This window comes from Bactrocera dorsalis, chromosome 1 (genome assembly GCF_023373825.1).
Source record: "Bactrocera dorsalis isolate Fly_Bdor chromosome 1, ASM2337382v1, whole genome shotgun sequence".
Taxonomy (NCBI): domain Eukaryota; kingdom Metazoa; phylum Arthropoda; class Insecta; order Diptera; family Tephritidae; genus Bactrocera; species Bactrocera dorsalis.
The window spans coordinates 22,582,333-22,597,471 of NC_064303.1; positions in this window are offsets into that span (position 1 = coordinate 22,582,333).

Consider the following 15,139-nt stretch of genomic DNA (forward strand, 5'->3'; position numbering starts at 1 on the left):
GAAATATTTTGAAAATTTTCAAAATCTTCAAGTGCACACCATCGAAAACCTTTGCATTGTCTTGGCGGCTTGCGGCATGTGCACTGCCAGATGCCATAAATTTCCATGGCTTAGTTGTGGCTGCCGCCAGCACAGATGTTGCAACAGACATGCCTTGCTGTTTGCCCAATATCTTAGGACGCATAAATTTCTTCATAAGGAAAGGTTCAATGTTGCCAGCTAAAAAAAGCAAAAACGGTTATAAAGAAATGATTTTTTTTTTTTTGGTTTTTGTTATTAAAACCACTTAAATTGTATCCAAGTTTTATAAATATTAAAGGGTATATTACCTAGAGTGGGGCTTTCATCCATATACAAGTAATTAGGTGTGCTTACTGTGCGCAAATATTGGGTAGTCGAAAAATTCTTTTCGTATTTCTAATCAAACCTCAACATATTTTTTTTATATTTATAATGAACTTTAATGAACCAAATATATACCATTTTGGTCGACCACTTTTTTCTATTTCTGCTACAGCCATTATTCCATCAGTGTAAAACTTTTCTGGTTTCTCGGCGAAAAACTGCGACAAGTAATTTTCACAGGCTTCTCCTGAAGCCAACATTACTCCGCTAAGGGAACTCTGCATTCATCGAAACAAAGGCCAGGCCGATGGTCCAAGGTCAGTGATACACGGTGGATATATCAAAACTTACCAGGCAAGCTCTCCCAGTTTTCGCCGAGTCTTCAAAGATGTATGTGGTCTAGCGTTGTCCTGATGGAAGACGGAGCCCTTTCTGTTGATCAGTTCTAGCCCTTTTTTCGATTGCTTGCTTCAGTCGCATCAGTTTTTGACAATAAAATGTGGAAACAATCATTCGATCATACTGGAGCATCTCATAACGGATGATTCCTTTCCTATCCCATCAAACACTCAGCATAACCTTTTGAGGCGCCAATCCTGGCTTTGCGACCATATGTTGAGCTTCAACACGCTTGGACGATGATTTTTTTCGCACTTTATTGTCGTATTTGGTCCACTTTTCGTCTCATGTTACTATTCGCTTCAGAAATGTTTTGATTTAATTTCATTTTAGCTAAGAATCGCAGATGTTAATTTGGTCCATTAAATTTTTCACGGACAATTTATGTGGTACCCAATCCTCGAGTTTCTTTTTGTAGCCAGCCTTTTTTAAATGGTTCCAAACCTTTTTATAATGAATTTTAAGTTCCTTGGCGATGTCATGGCTGCTTATTTTATGATCTTAGTCAATCTTTTTCATAATTGTATCGACTTTTTCAATGATATTTCGACCAGAGCGCGGTGCATCTTTCACGTCGAAATTTCCAGAACGGAAGCGAGCGCACCATTGTTGTGCTACACGACATTCTTCCCGTCTTGAGTCGTCTATCTCATGTTAACTTTTTTGCATATTCTGCATATGTATTATATCTTTATCACTTACTATATGCCCATCCGGCTCACATGAGATACCAGTAGGTTATGCCCTGTCAAGAGACCAACCGCCGTCCGGCAGTCCTTTCGAGATCATGTAAGTAAACGAGTTTTCCTAAGGGTCTCCTGCACATGATCTTGGCGGTCCTACCTATACTTAAGTCATTCCATCCCCCTCATCCACCTGTCATCCCTTTTCGTTCTCAGTGACTTCCGTATATCCTTTGCATTGTTTCACAGCTGCTTCGTTTTCCGGAAAACCTTAACGGCCTGGAACCTAGCATATATGCAGCCACTTTCTGGCAGCTGCTACATCTTCATTTCTGTAAATATGTGCAAAATATTTGCAACATAAATTTTCAACACATGTCTTATATAACACAAGCCATGCATTCATGCGTTGATAAATGTCGCCGGCAAAAGCTTGAAACTAAAGCAGCTGCATTGCTCTCAAATTTCCAAAGAGTTCGCAATGCTTGCAATCGTTTTACTTACCCACTTTCGCTTCGACACGAGTTTCTGGCAAAATTTATGATTTTTTCGCATTTTTATTGTTATTTTTTATGCCTCATGCATCGCCCACAAATCGCGTTTATTTAATTTGAAATTGATTTAATTTAAAATCTCCACATGAGGAAACTCAGCTTCCTCTACCATGTCAAGCAACAAGTGAGCTATCTCGGTAAAGTTCGGTCGTTGGTACATGTGGTGAAAGAAACGCAAGAAAACGGATAAGTTATTTGACAGCTGAGTGGAATAGTGGTGCAATTACTTTCAAATAACTGTAAAGTTTCGACATATGGGTTTGTTGAGCCAAATCGAGTGTGGAGCTAAAATGTTACTTGTAACATATGCGGAGAGAGTTTTAGTGATTTTTTTTTTCAAAAAATTATGAAAACTAATACATACAGTTGAACTTCTCTATTTCAAATCACAATAATCCAGAATAAATCTCCGAGTTAGAGAGACTTCGAGTTATAGAAGTTTCATCAAAAACTTAAATTTTTCAAAAGCTGTAAAAGTTAAATTTATATCCGGTTTTATTTTATTAACATCTCATCAAGTTTTTTGATTACACGTATGTACATAAAACATGTATTCCGTAATTTTTTGCTGAACATACAGGTTTTCCAATAAGAGAAATATGATTTTTTTTTTCAAAAACAAAAACACATTAATTGTTAAGGAAATTGAAATGTTTTTTTTTTTTTTATTTAATGTGAAAAAAAATCGAAACAATTAAGTACTGAATGTAACATCACACAAATAACCTCCACGACTTCTTTTGCCGGAACTAATTCGATGGTTTGGCTTAGTCTGGTTCGTTGATTAAAAAAACCAATAATTTCACAATAAAGTAGTCGCATAGTGCTAAATCAAAACTTCTTGGAAGAATTTCTGTCAAGATCAACTTCTTCCAATTGCGATCATAGAAAGTTGACTATAATCTATCTAAACCACTCTCTATTGATAGTAACAATGTCACCAGCTTCATTCCGAAAACATAAGGACAGCTGAGTCCAACAACCCAAAAACCACCTCATCGGAGTAGATAATTTTCTTTTAAAAATCGTTTCCGTTTTCAAATTGTCCAAAAAAACAGTAAATTCGCGACGCATACAGTGGTCCAATGACTTCAGTTCTTGATTGAAGAATATGGATGCAAGCCCAAATCCTTTCTAAAAATCTGCCAGAATGTGGTTTTAGACAGTTCCAATTCTTGGGCACGACTTGGAATCGACAAATTGCTGTCTTCAGCAACCATTACTTCGAGCGGTCCTTTATTTTACGTAAACGTTTGTACTTGCGAATATCTTTCCATTACATTACTGAATACAATGAAAGAAAACTACAGACGGTTGAATAATTTCTTCCTAAGAATCCTGATCGTTTCCATAGCGCTAGACGTCATATCCGTTGGGTCTTAAATATTCGGTTCTACAAAATCGTCTATTATAAATTCGGCTGAGCTTATTTCATTTTCCACTTGCATATTTATAAATTGGAAGAGTAACATGTGAAGGGATAAATACGACATCTTGCACCTTGGAGGACCATGTGCCAGTTTAAAAGTTCGATTTATATGAAATGTGACTACTATTGCCAATTTAAGGCTTGAAGTTACGGGGCACTTCGAGTTACAGAAGTCCGAGTTATAAGAGACCGAGACCTAATAACAGAGGGTAGTCCATTTCGAGGTTCCCTATATTTTTAAAGAAAAAAACACAGAATTTTCAAATGTAATGGAGAATGTTTATTATCAGTTGAAAGAACATTCTTCGGAATGTATTTTGAATATTATCTCTCTCAAATGTTGGCCGCGGCTAGGTTACAGTAGGTCTATCTATTGATTTCAATTTTCGATGACTCGTTAAAACATTTTGACTGGTAACTGACGAATAATACGCGTGATGTTTTGCTCCGAGGCCTGAATCAAATCCAGCATAGACTTTCTACTTTACATATCACCACAGAAAAAAGTCTAAAGGTGTGTGATCTTGGTGGCCAATCAACCGGTCCAAAACGTGAAATTATTGCATGCCGAAGTTGGGAAGAGGCGATGTGTGAGAAGTGGTGACGTCTTGTTGAATTCAAAATGTCGCCGAGACTACTAACATCACTTTCAGGCATCAAATAGTCGGTTGTCATGACGTGATAATGGTCGCCAGTGACGGTTACGTTCTCACTGGTATCATTTTTGAAAAAATATGGACCGTGAATCCGCCGGCCTACAAACCACACCAAACCGTTGTTTTCTTCTGGATGATATGGCAGCCTTGAATCCCTTTAAGTCGCTTTTCGTCTCAAATGCGGCAATCAACTGAGTCAGAAATAGGCCTCAGGGCTCAAACAAAATTGGGCTCAAAAATGTCGAATGTTATTGGAAACTTTCAAGAGCCCATAAAACGTAGCAATGACGCTTAGTAAGGTCGAGCAGCTTTAGTTCTTGCACAAGCTACACTATACGCTTTCAATTTAAGATCTCGACGTAAAATGCGCTAAATCGTCCTATACGTCAGTCCAAGTTGCTGTGAAACGGCGTCGAATCTCTCCACGTTCTTCGTGTACACACCCAGCTACACCTGCTATATTTTTTTCACTGCATACTGGACATAGTCTATTCGGTCAAATATTATTCTACATATAATGACGTGCTGGAAGTTATCTCAAGAAGGGTGACGGTGTTGCGTATAGTACGCTCAGTAGGCCGATTATGTTGATCATAACTTGAGCATGCTTTACAGAACATGAATTTTCGTAATAAAGTTAAACGCTTTTTAAACGTTGTTCAGGCGTAAGTCTTTCCGTGATGAAATGCCAAACAATACTGAACAAAAGTAGCATGACAACTTGACACGTCTCACGCGTGATCTGTCAAAAAAAGGTGTATAGGATAATACCTCCACATTTGGATCATACATACCTGTAGTTGACTATTTAAAGTATAGTAGTTTTACTAATTAAAAAAAATATATTAATAAAGTAGAATGGAAATATTTTCCTAGGCATTTTATAGTTTAAACATGCAGAAAAATCAGTCTTTCTTTACTTGTTGGAGTTAAGCTTCTGGCTCAATTTTTTATTAAGTGAATTAATTTCTTTTGTATTGGAAACTAGCAAGCCTAGGGATGAGTTTAATTTTCCGCCTTATAACTTTTAGACCCAGATAGATCCCAAATCAGATCGAAACAGACATGGAAGCAGTAATACAGGCAGTAGCACAAGGGTAATATGTCTCTCTGAAAGTTTCGCTATCATGTAGTCATAATATTTTTAACCCGCAGCTGATTTATGATGAAATATTTACATTCTCCAAACGATGCCACAAAACGAGTATAGAATAAATATAAATTTAGACGTTTTCTATCTTTAGACCTCCAGCTTTATGACCCCAAACCGTCTGTTCCCACCTGTAGATTTCTGTCCTATTATTATCAACAGACCGACAAAGATCTAAAACTGATTCGCAACTGCGCACCTTTCATCTAGCATAATTCCTTCAATAAAGTCATTATGGGTCGTAAAAAGTTTCAATAAAAAATTAATATTCAGTGCACGTGCTCCATGTTGAAGAAGCACCTTCAAGCCCACTTCAAACATATACATCTCCACTTGCATGGAAAAGAAAAGAAGATCAAGGTAAACGGCCTACAAATACCTTTAAGTAAAATTTCGCATTTTTGAGTACTCAAATTTTTCAGCACGAAACCTTTAATTTACTTAAATTAATATGCAAGACGACCGACAGCACTCTGCACCGCGGCTCGACCACAGCGCGCTGTCCACGCGACCGCGCCCCGAATCGTGGAAATCCGTTTAGGCTTTAAACGTTAATTAGAGCAATTGAACCGTAAACGAAAGCGCCCCCAACCAACAGCTACTTACACCAAGACACACCGCCATCGGTAGATATATATACTCGTATATATATCACTGACAAACACACATACATACAAATGTTTGAGTCATACAGCAATGCGCCAAGCTGCCATCCTTCCCCATAGACAACAATGAGACGCTGGCGCACTGGGAGGACACGGTGTGGTGGAAGCCAAAAAGTTGCCTGCCTGGAATACGAAATTGTTGTCACGTAAGGATAAAGAAAATGCTTGCAATTTTATGTCGATTTCTTCCGTACTTTTCAGCATTCTCTCCTGTTTTATTTCATTCTCTACAAATATGTATGCTGCTTCTTTTCTGCACTCAACGTTTTATTGCTCGACGATGACGATGCCGACGAGGACGAGGCCGCGGCGAACGAAAAAGTCCTCGAGAAGTAGCGGTAGAGGCAAGGTAAATATTTCAGGCAAGCAGCAAGGCTGACGCTTGCGACGATTACACCTTGCCGCAGCAGCAGCAGCTTCAACGACGGCAACGGCAGCTGAGCTTAGCAGCTTAGCAGTTACAATCGCAAATCGGCGACAATTGACGGAAAGTGGGCGGCATCAACCACCTTGGCAAATACTCTGGCAATAAACGAGAAGCAATGCAGAGAAAAAAATCGAGAAAAATAATAGCAGTCCAACTGGAAGTAGAAGTGGCAGCTAGCTGAGTGAAACTTGCAACATTATCGCTTAAAATCGATTTCGATTTTTACGACATTATGCGACAATTTCCATTTCGGCAACATTTGTGTACAAGTGCTTCGTGTGCGCGTGTGTTTGTATGCATGTCGGTGCCAATATTTGGAGGTTTGTTTGTACGCACCGAATTATATTTGTTTAGACAAGCATATCGGTTTGTTTGTGCTCGATAGTGCAGCGTAGTAGATTTGTACGTCCGTTTGTTTGCTTCCAAAGTTAAGTTGCTCGCTTGAACTTCTATTTGACTCGCACCAAATGTGGGTGGGTCGAGAAGTAAGTAGGTTGCGAAAATTTAAAGACTTCTGCATTTGCTGCTCAGTTAATTCAAAATTTTGTGAAATGTTCATGATATGGTAGAGGTGTGTATATATTTTATTTAGAAAAAATATTAACTTGACCATCCAAAAACTTGTCTCATCAGTCCACAGCATCAAAAAGTTATCTGTATAAAGTCTATCGCTTGACATTTCATATGATACTCATCTATCTATATATTGCATTTTTAATGGTTACTTTTATCAGTCGACTAAGCCTAAGAGAGTTCGTCAGTCGTGAATTTTGAAAATTCCTCAAAATCATTTGAGGCAGAAGGTCTCTGTCACAACTACAAAACCTTGGTATATATAAGTACATATAAGATTATTGACTACCGATAAAAGCTTTATTATTAACTTTCTCAGCTCTTACAGTATACCCTTCCTCGCTCGTCTATGTACTCTTTTGATTACTCGTATTCGAATATGTTTAATGTAATCTGCAACCTGGCTCAACATAAGACAAAGGATAAAGTTTTAGTCTAAAGTTTGTTGAAATGCATTGACTTGAGCTGGTATGGTTGCCATCACCGTTCACCTTTACGGTTTAGTGCTGTTCAATTCGTTTATCAGACATTTGAAGTGATTCCATTTCCATTCGATGTGCGCAGTAGGACAATTTTATTTCGTTTTACAAACTTATGTTAATATATAGAGTATACAAACAAGAACGTTGTGATGTTAAAATGCAATCAAGCACTCTAATTTAGTCAAAATCTGTTTAGTTTATTTTTTAGATAATTTTTATTGAGATGATTTTATGACATTTATGATTTGAGCAAAATGTTGGTAAATGGCCACCAAGACTTCGTTTACATATCTCCAATTTTCGATTTTCAAAAAATCGTACTTTTTTCTAAATTTTCAAGTTCATCTTGTGACTTTTTTTTTGTTTCCTAAAACAAAATCGGTGGACAAACGAACCCATTTTGAGTCAATTACAGACATCCAGGCGGCCGCGACGAGGGTATTCGCGGACATCCCAGTCGAAGCGTTCCAGAAATGTTACGAAGCACAGAAAACGCACTGGAATCGCTGTATAGCTGCCCAAGGGGACTACTTTGAAGCAGATGGCAGAGTTGTAGAATAATTTTCAAATATACGGTTCTTATGGAATAAGTCTCATTACTTAATTGTCATACCTCGTACAGCCCTTGAGCACTTGTGCGCTTGAGAATAGCTTAACTAAGTGCGCCGTCTTTAAACGCTTTTTTCTCGAAACTGTGTTTTTGAAGTCGGTTGACAAGATTTCTCGAGAACAACTCTATCGATCTTCATGAAATTTTACACAGGTCTTTGGGATACAATTCTTAAAGACTTGAATGAGGATTTTTTTCAATTGCAACTATTTGAAAGAAAATGTTCCGAAACTTTTACTGAGGTTTCCATTTTTTTGTAAAAATGTCTGCGTAAACTCCAATTTTCAGTTTTTTTCCTTCGTCCAAGTTCTATATTAACGTTTTAACTAAAACACATATTTTTTTACTTTTGAAGATCCTCTAAAGAGTTATCCTGCCAACGCGGGCGCATCTTTTGTTCCGAGGGGTCACCGGAAATGGCGTCGCAATGGCCGAGTTTGAATTCTGTTTTTTTTTTCAAATTTCAGAATTTCTTTGTAAATAGTGTATATTTGTAACAAAAAAAATTTAATATTATATCAGTTTTTATATGAGAAATAAAATTGATGAAAAAACGATATTGTTAGCCAAGGAAACCCATGTAACCCCTTTAAGAAAATAATATAGAGGCCTTAATGGGTTAGGAATAGTCAGAATTTTCCAAAAATTATTATTTTTTTTGCATTTTCGTTAAGTTTAATATCTTAAAAATATTCTCTGAAAATTTCACGCTTATCCGATATTTAGTTTGTGAGTTATTCGACAAATGACAAAGAGAGCTCGGGCACTTGAAAACGCTAGTGTGAAACTTTAATTGTGTTCAGCTTTTAGAATACATGATAATCTCGGCTCTGATCGAATGATTTTTTTTCAAAAATTTCGATTTTTTAAGACCAATCAACTGTTGATTTTTTCCCAAAAATGTAGGCAAAAATTTCCAAAGGCCGCCATTTGGTTAATTAAAAAAATCCTTAGATCACGGGTTTTTCCGCACAAATTGACTGACGACCAAAAATTTCTCTCATCGATCGACGCTTGTGACCGATTATTTGACAAAAAATCACATTTTTACCATTAACCACTCCCCGTATTCGCCTGATATGGCACAAGAAATGTATCGTACAAGGTCTGTCGCAAAAGAAACAGAACTTTTTAAATATAACTGTTTCTGGTGGCGCCACCTATTGGTGGGCATATGAAGTAAAAAGTTTGATCTCTTGTTGACATTTCGTAAAAATTTTAAGACAATTGGATAACTACAATCGATGTTATCGATCGAAAAGTGACAGCAGCTTTTGGTTGTAAAATGCATATAAATGCATATAAAGACAATGCCGATTTGTTTTTATGATTCCGAGGGTATTGTACACCGAGAGTTCGTCCCACCTGGCCAAACGATTAATGCTGTGTTTTACTTGGTGTTATGAAGCGTCTTTTGTGACGCATTTGTCGTGCTCGAACACAATACCGTGCAGCAGGGCCCTGGCGCCTGTTGCACGATAATGCGCCGTGTCATCGGCTTGTCACTGATTTTTTTACAAAAAACTCCATATTAACCATTAATCACTCTCCTCACCTGATCTGGCATCCTGTGATTTTTACCTATTTGGAAAACTTCATTTGCCCATGAAAGGACACCGGTTTCAGGACATTTCTGCTATCCAAAAGGCGACGACCGATATTCTCAAGAGCATTCCGAAAAATGACTTTAAACACTCATTTGTAATGCTAATTGACCGGGCTAAACGCTGTATCGAAACACAAGGAAACTAGTTTGAATAAAAAAATATTACTTTTGAAAAATATTAATTTTTTGTTGTTTTTTTCACAGTAATGTTTCTTTTGCGACAGACGTTGTACAACCGCAAAAGTATTAGTGAATTAATTGTTTAGTTTTTTTATTTTATTTCTTCCAAAATATCACTTTCTTCTTAAAAACATATATATATAAATATAGACTTGAGGTTTTAATAATTTGTCATAATAGTTTTTTTTTTGGTTTAATTCCCTAAAATCGCCTTTAGTGACAGCATAAATATGAAGGTGTGTCTCTTAGCTCTGCTCTTAAACTCCTTCTATTCACCATTTGCTGCTCGCTATCTTTGAGCGCTGTTCTCAATAAGCGCTTTCGTATTGCTATTGAGTGTAATAACAATAATTTTAAACTGTTGTATGTATCACCTAAAAAACTATCGAGATAGATAGGTATCCGCGTTCCACCTTCTAAAAGGCCATAAACTAGGCACTTAGTTAAGATATAGAACTGGAATTTGGCACAGGGGATCGCAGTAGTAGGGGAACTTGTGTACTAAAATTGTTTAAAAAGTGGGCGTGGTTCCGCCCTCTGTTTGGTTTAATATATGTACATGACCTGTAAACCCCCAAATCTATAGCAGTGCCTCTACCGATACTGTAAAAATGGATGAGATCCGAAGTTAACGCCGTCCACAGACTACATTTAGTCCTTGTCATTCTTCTTACATTTCTATGCCATATTGCGAAAAATGTGGAATATCTGGACAACAACCGCGCCTAATTCCCATTTAGCTTATTTTAAACTGCCAATCGTGTGACTTTTTCAATCTGCTGCTGGAGAAAAATCATTCGAGCTGCAGAACTGAATCGAGCAGTTACAATCTTTTATAAGAGTGTACAGCTGCTGGCGTTATGCCGAATATTGATATCATCGGTCTCAACACCCGCGCCGTTAATTCTGCTTTCTCCAGACTGAACAAGGAAGCAACGCAAATGGGTCTGGCAGTGAACGAGGGCAAGACGAAATATCTCCTGTCATCAAACAAACAGTTCGTCCCACTCGCGTCTTGGCCCCCACGTCACTGTTGACAGTCATAACTTTGAAGTTGTAGATACCCAAACCCAGCGCACAACCCTATGCAGGGCATGTTTCGCCTTCTCACTTTAGCTCGCCTTCAAACAGATGTTTTTAGGCTAACCAGAGGATACTTGGTCAAAGACCGGAAGTCGTGAGCTGCGTGAGTCATATGTAAAAGAATCGTTTCTGGCCACTCCCAAGTGAATGGCGATCAGAGAACTTTCCTCACTTGCGTGAACTTCTACACATGACTCCATCCTGTTTGATTCAGTTTGACAAAATATACTACATACATCCATATGTTTATATAATTCATTTCAGTGTTGCCAGTCTGTACGCACACCTGTTATAACTCGATTAATTCGCTACACTGTAAAGCTTGTACTTAAATATAAAACTTTGCCAAATCCACAAAATTATTATCAGCAATCCTCTTCACAAAGTTTTAAACAGACAGAAGTGTTTACGTCCGCAGATGCTTTCCTCACAGTATTTTCGTGCCTGTGTATGTTTCTATTTTTAAGCTATGTTGCTTATTCATTATGTAATCAGCAATCAACCTAAAGTACATATGTACATATGTTTATATAATTTACACACATTTGTGTTACATACATACAAACACATGTTGTTGCCTTTGCATTGTTAAATTCGGCACAAAATACCTGCGACGACTTGCCAAAGTATGTCACGTGCGTCGACAATGAGTGCGACGTGGCTCGGTTGTTTACTTTTCTGTCAAATTACAAATTACAATAATAACAATGTCAGGAGCAAATAAACAAAGTACAACTCAAATAAATGCTTTGCCATAACGGTAGCTGTGACAGTGTTAATGATAATGAACTGTACAAATAACAAGAAGGCAATAACAACCGCAACAACAATAACAGCTACAGAAGGTAAGTCAACAACAAAGGATCTTAAACAAACGAAAGGCAGACAGATGATATTCAGACATGTTACTGCCGCTGGCGAGACAGACTCCAGTGCTCTAAGCGCCGCTGCCGCATACAGTTATCTCAATATTTGTGTTTATTTATGTGTGCGTGTGTGTGTGTGAGTACAAAGGTACGCATATTTGTTTGTGTGGTTAAGTACTCTAAATTAGCTTTAGCGTTCCTTTAGAAAAAAGGGTCATTGATAAATCACTTTTGTATATCCAAATGTATGTATAGTATATACTACATATACTATATACATATACCTACGCACTATTTTAATTGCAAATTTAATTGTGCGTCCACAGGTATTTCGGCCAGCAAATATTTGTAATGCAATTAAATTGTTTTAGTAATCGCATATGCCAGACATGGTAATTATGTCTCTTAAACTTTCATTTAAAATGCGGCCCACGCTTTTGGTTAATTAAGACGATGATGATACTTGTCTCGCTCGCAATTATTTATTAACATAGTCTGGCCGCTTTAACTGCCAGTCTTGCTAATTAAGGTATTTCCAAAATAGAGGACACAATTAGCATGTTTTCATGACAGTTGCGCCTCTCCGTCAGATATCTTATGCCAGCATGTAAATTTTGTATACCTTTGATAATACAAATCATATTTTATGTGTATTTGCAAAAATTTTATATATATAATTTTGATCTACAAGGGGCATTCCAAAGTAAACAGGACTTAAAAAAAAAACAGAAGAAATAGTTTTTCGGCAAAATCAATTTATTTTATTCAATCATTCAATTTATGATCAATTTATTTTATTCAAAACAGTCTGATTCTGCTTCAATACAGATTCTTTCACGGTCCAAAAGCATGTCGAACGAGTGTTTTAGCTCATTGGCCAGTATGGCCGTCAGTATGCCGGTGCAAGCCTTTTGAATGGTCTCTACGTCTGCATAACGCTTTGCTTTCAAGGGCAAATGCATTTTTCCGAAAAGAAAAAAGTCGCACGGTACCATATCAGGTGAATACGGGGAGTGGTTAATGATTAAAATGTGATTTTCGGTCAAATAATCGAACTTCGAATGTTGGATTCTGAGCAATTTTTGGTCGTCAGTCAATTTGTGCGGAACAAACCGCGAACACATCTTTCGTAAGCCCAAATTATCGGTCAAAATGCGATAAATTGAAGTTCTGGAGTTGTTCAATTCCATTTCAATGAATTTCAATGATGTTTTCGGCTGATTTTTCATGAATTCACGCACAGTTTCTATGGAATTTCCGGTGATCAAGGATTTTGATTGGCCCACATGTTGATCGTCCTTTATGTCCTCACGACCACTTTGAAACGTTGAAACCACTCGTGTACTCTGCTAAGGGATAGGCTATCATCGCCATAAACTTGTTTCATCAATAAAACGTTTCGGTAAAAGTTTTACCAGTTTTAAAACAAAATTTAATGTTGGCTCTTTGTTCGAAGCTCATTTTCGCACCGATAACTCAAACATACCGATACTTAAAACGCAATAACTTCACTTCCAATATATGAAATGTCATGAAATTCCCACTGAACAATCGATAAAGAATCAAATTCTAACGCACCAGTCGACATACATATACATAGATGCGGCCACCACCAAGGGGCGCTAGATTGAAAAAGTCCTGTTTACTTTGGAATACTCTCCTTATACAGTATTTTTAATAAAAAAATGAATTGACTAATTTTGTTAGTCTCACTACAGCTCTCGTTTAAATCGTCTTTCATTATTTTTGAGCCTCTCAGCTTTAAAGCAATGATTTTCGACTTTGAGACTGTCAAATTCTAAAATGCCGTAACCTTGGTTATAACTTCAACAGGATAAACATATGTATGTATATAAAATATTAATATCTGCATATAAACGATCAAGAATACCAGCTGAGTCCATATAGCATATCCGTCTGCCTGTATATAAGGGAACTAGTCCGTCAGTTTTCTAGGTATCGATCTGAACTTCTGCTAACGCCTTTATCTCCCCAAGAAGTAGTGCATTTCTCTTAATCTCCGATAGCGGCCCACTGTAGCATATACATATAATAGTTGTCATACAAACTGAAACGTTCGGTAGCAAGTACTTGTATGAAACTTTCTCACTTGACGAGATGCATTCAAAAAATTTCGCCTAAGCAGTGTAAAACAAGTAAGGAAGGGCTAAGTTCGGGTGTCACCGAACATTTTATACTTTCGCACGATAAAGTGATAATTGAGATTTCATTATGTATGTCAAATTAATTAGAATTAAATTCTGAGAGATTTACCGATATTTTCGGTGAAAAATTAGGTTAGGTTAGGTTGGGCACCGAATGCTTCGTGTTCGATATCAGGGACCTTGAAAAGTTATAGTCCGATCACAACAATTTTTCCGCAAGGGATTCCTCAGCTCACATTACCGTATTTGAGTAAAGTTTTATTCCGCTATGATCATTGGTTCCTAATGTATATATTATACAGAGAAGGCATCATATGGAATTCAAAATAGCGTTATATTGGAAGAAGGCGTGGTTGAGAATCGATTTCGCCCATATTTAGTATATGTCATCAGGGTGTTAAGAAAATATTATATGCCGAATTTCATTGAAATCGGTTGAGTAGTTCCTGAGATATGGTTTTTGGTCCATAAGTGGGCGACGCCACGCCCATTTTTAATTTCTAAAAAAGCCTGGGTGCAGCTTCCTTCTGCCATTTTTTCGGTAAAATTTAGTGTTTCTGACGCTTTTTGTTAGTCGGTTAACGCATTTTTAGTGATTTTCAACATAACCTTTGTATGGGAGGTGGGCGTGGTTATTATCCGATTTCTTCCATTTTTGAACTGTATATGGAAATGCCTGAAGGAAACGGCTATATGGAGTTTGGTTGACATAGCTATAGTAGTTTCCGAGATATGTACAAAAAACTTAGTAGGGGGCGGGGCCACGCCCACTTTTCCAAAAAATTACTTCCAAATATGCTCCTCCCTAATGCCATCCTTTGTGCCAAATTTCACTTTAATATCTTCATATCTTCTTAGTTATGACAGTTTATAGGTTTTCGGTTTCCGCCATTTTGTGGGCGTGGCAGTGTACCGATTTTGCCCATCTTTGAACTTGACCTTCTTATGGAGCCAAGAAATACGTGTACCAAGTTTCATTAAGATATCTCAATTTTTAATAAGTTACAGCTTGCACGGACGGACAGACGGACGGACGGACAGACGGACGGACGGACGGACAGACAGACATCCGGATTTCAACTCTACTCGTCACCCTGATCACTTTGGTATATATAACCCTATATCTGACTCTTTTAGTTTTAGGACTTACAAACAACCGTTATGTGAACAAAACTATAATACTCTCTTTAGCAACTTTGTTGAGAGAGTATAAAAATAGTAAACAGAATCGTAACATTGCCCAAGTTATGAGTGAAATGAACTGAA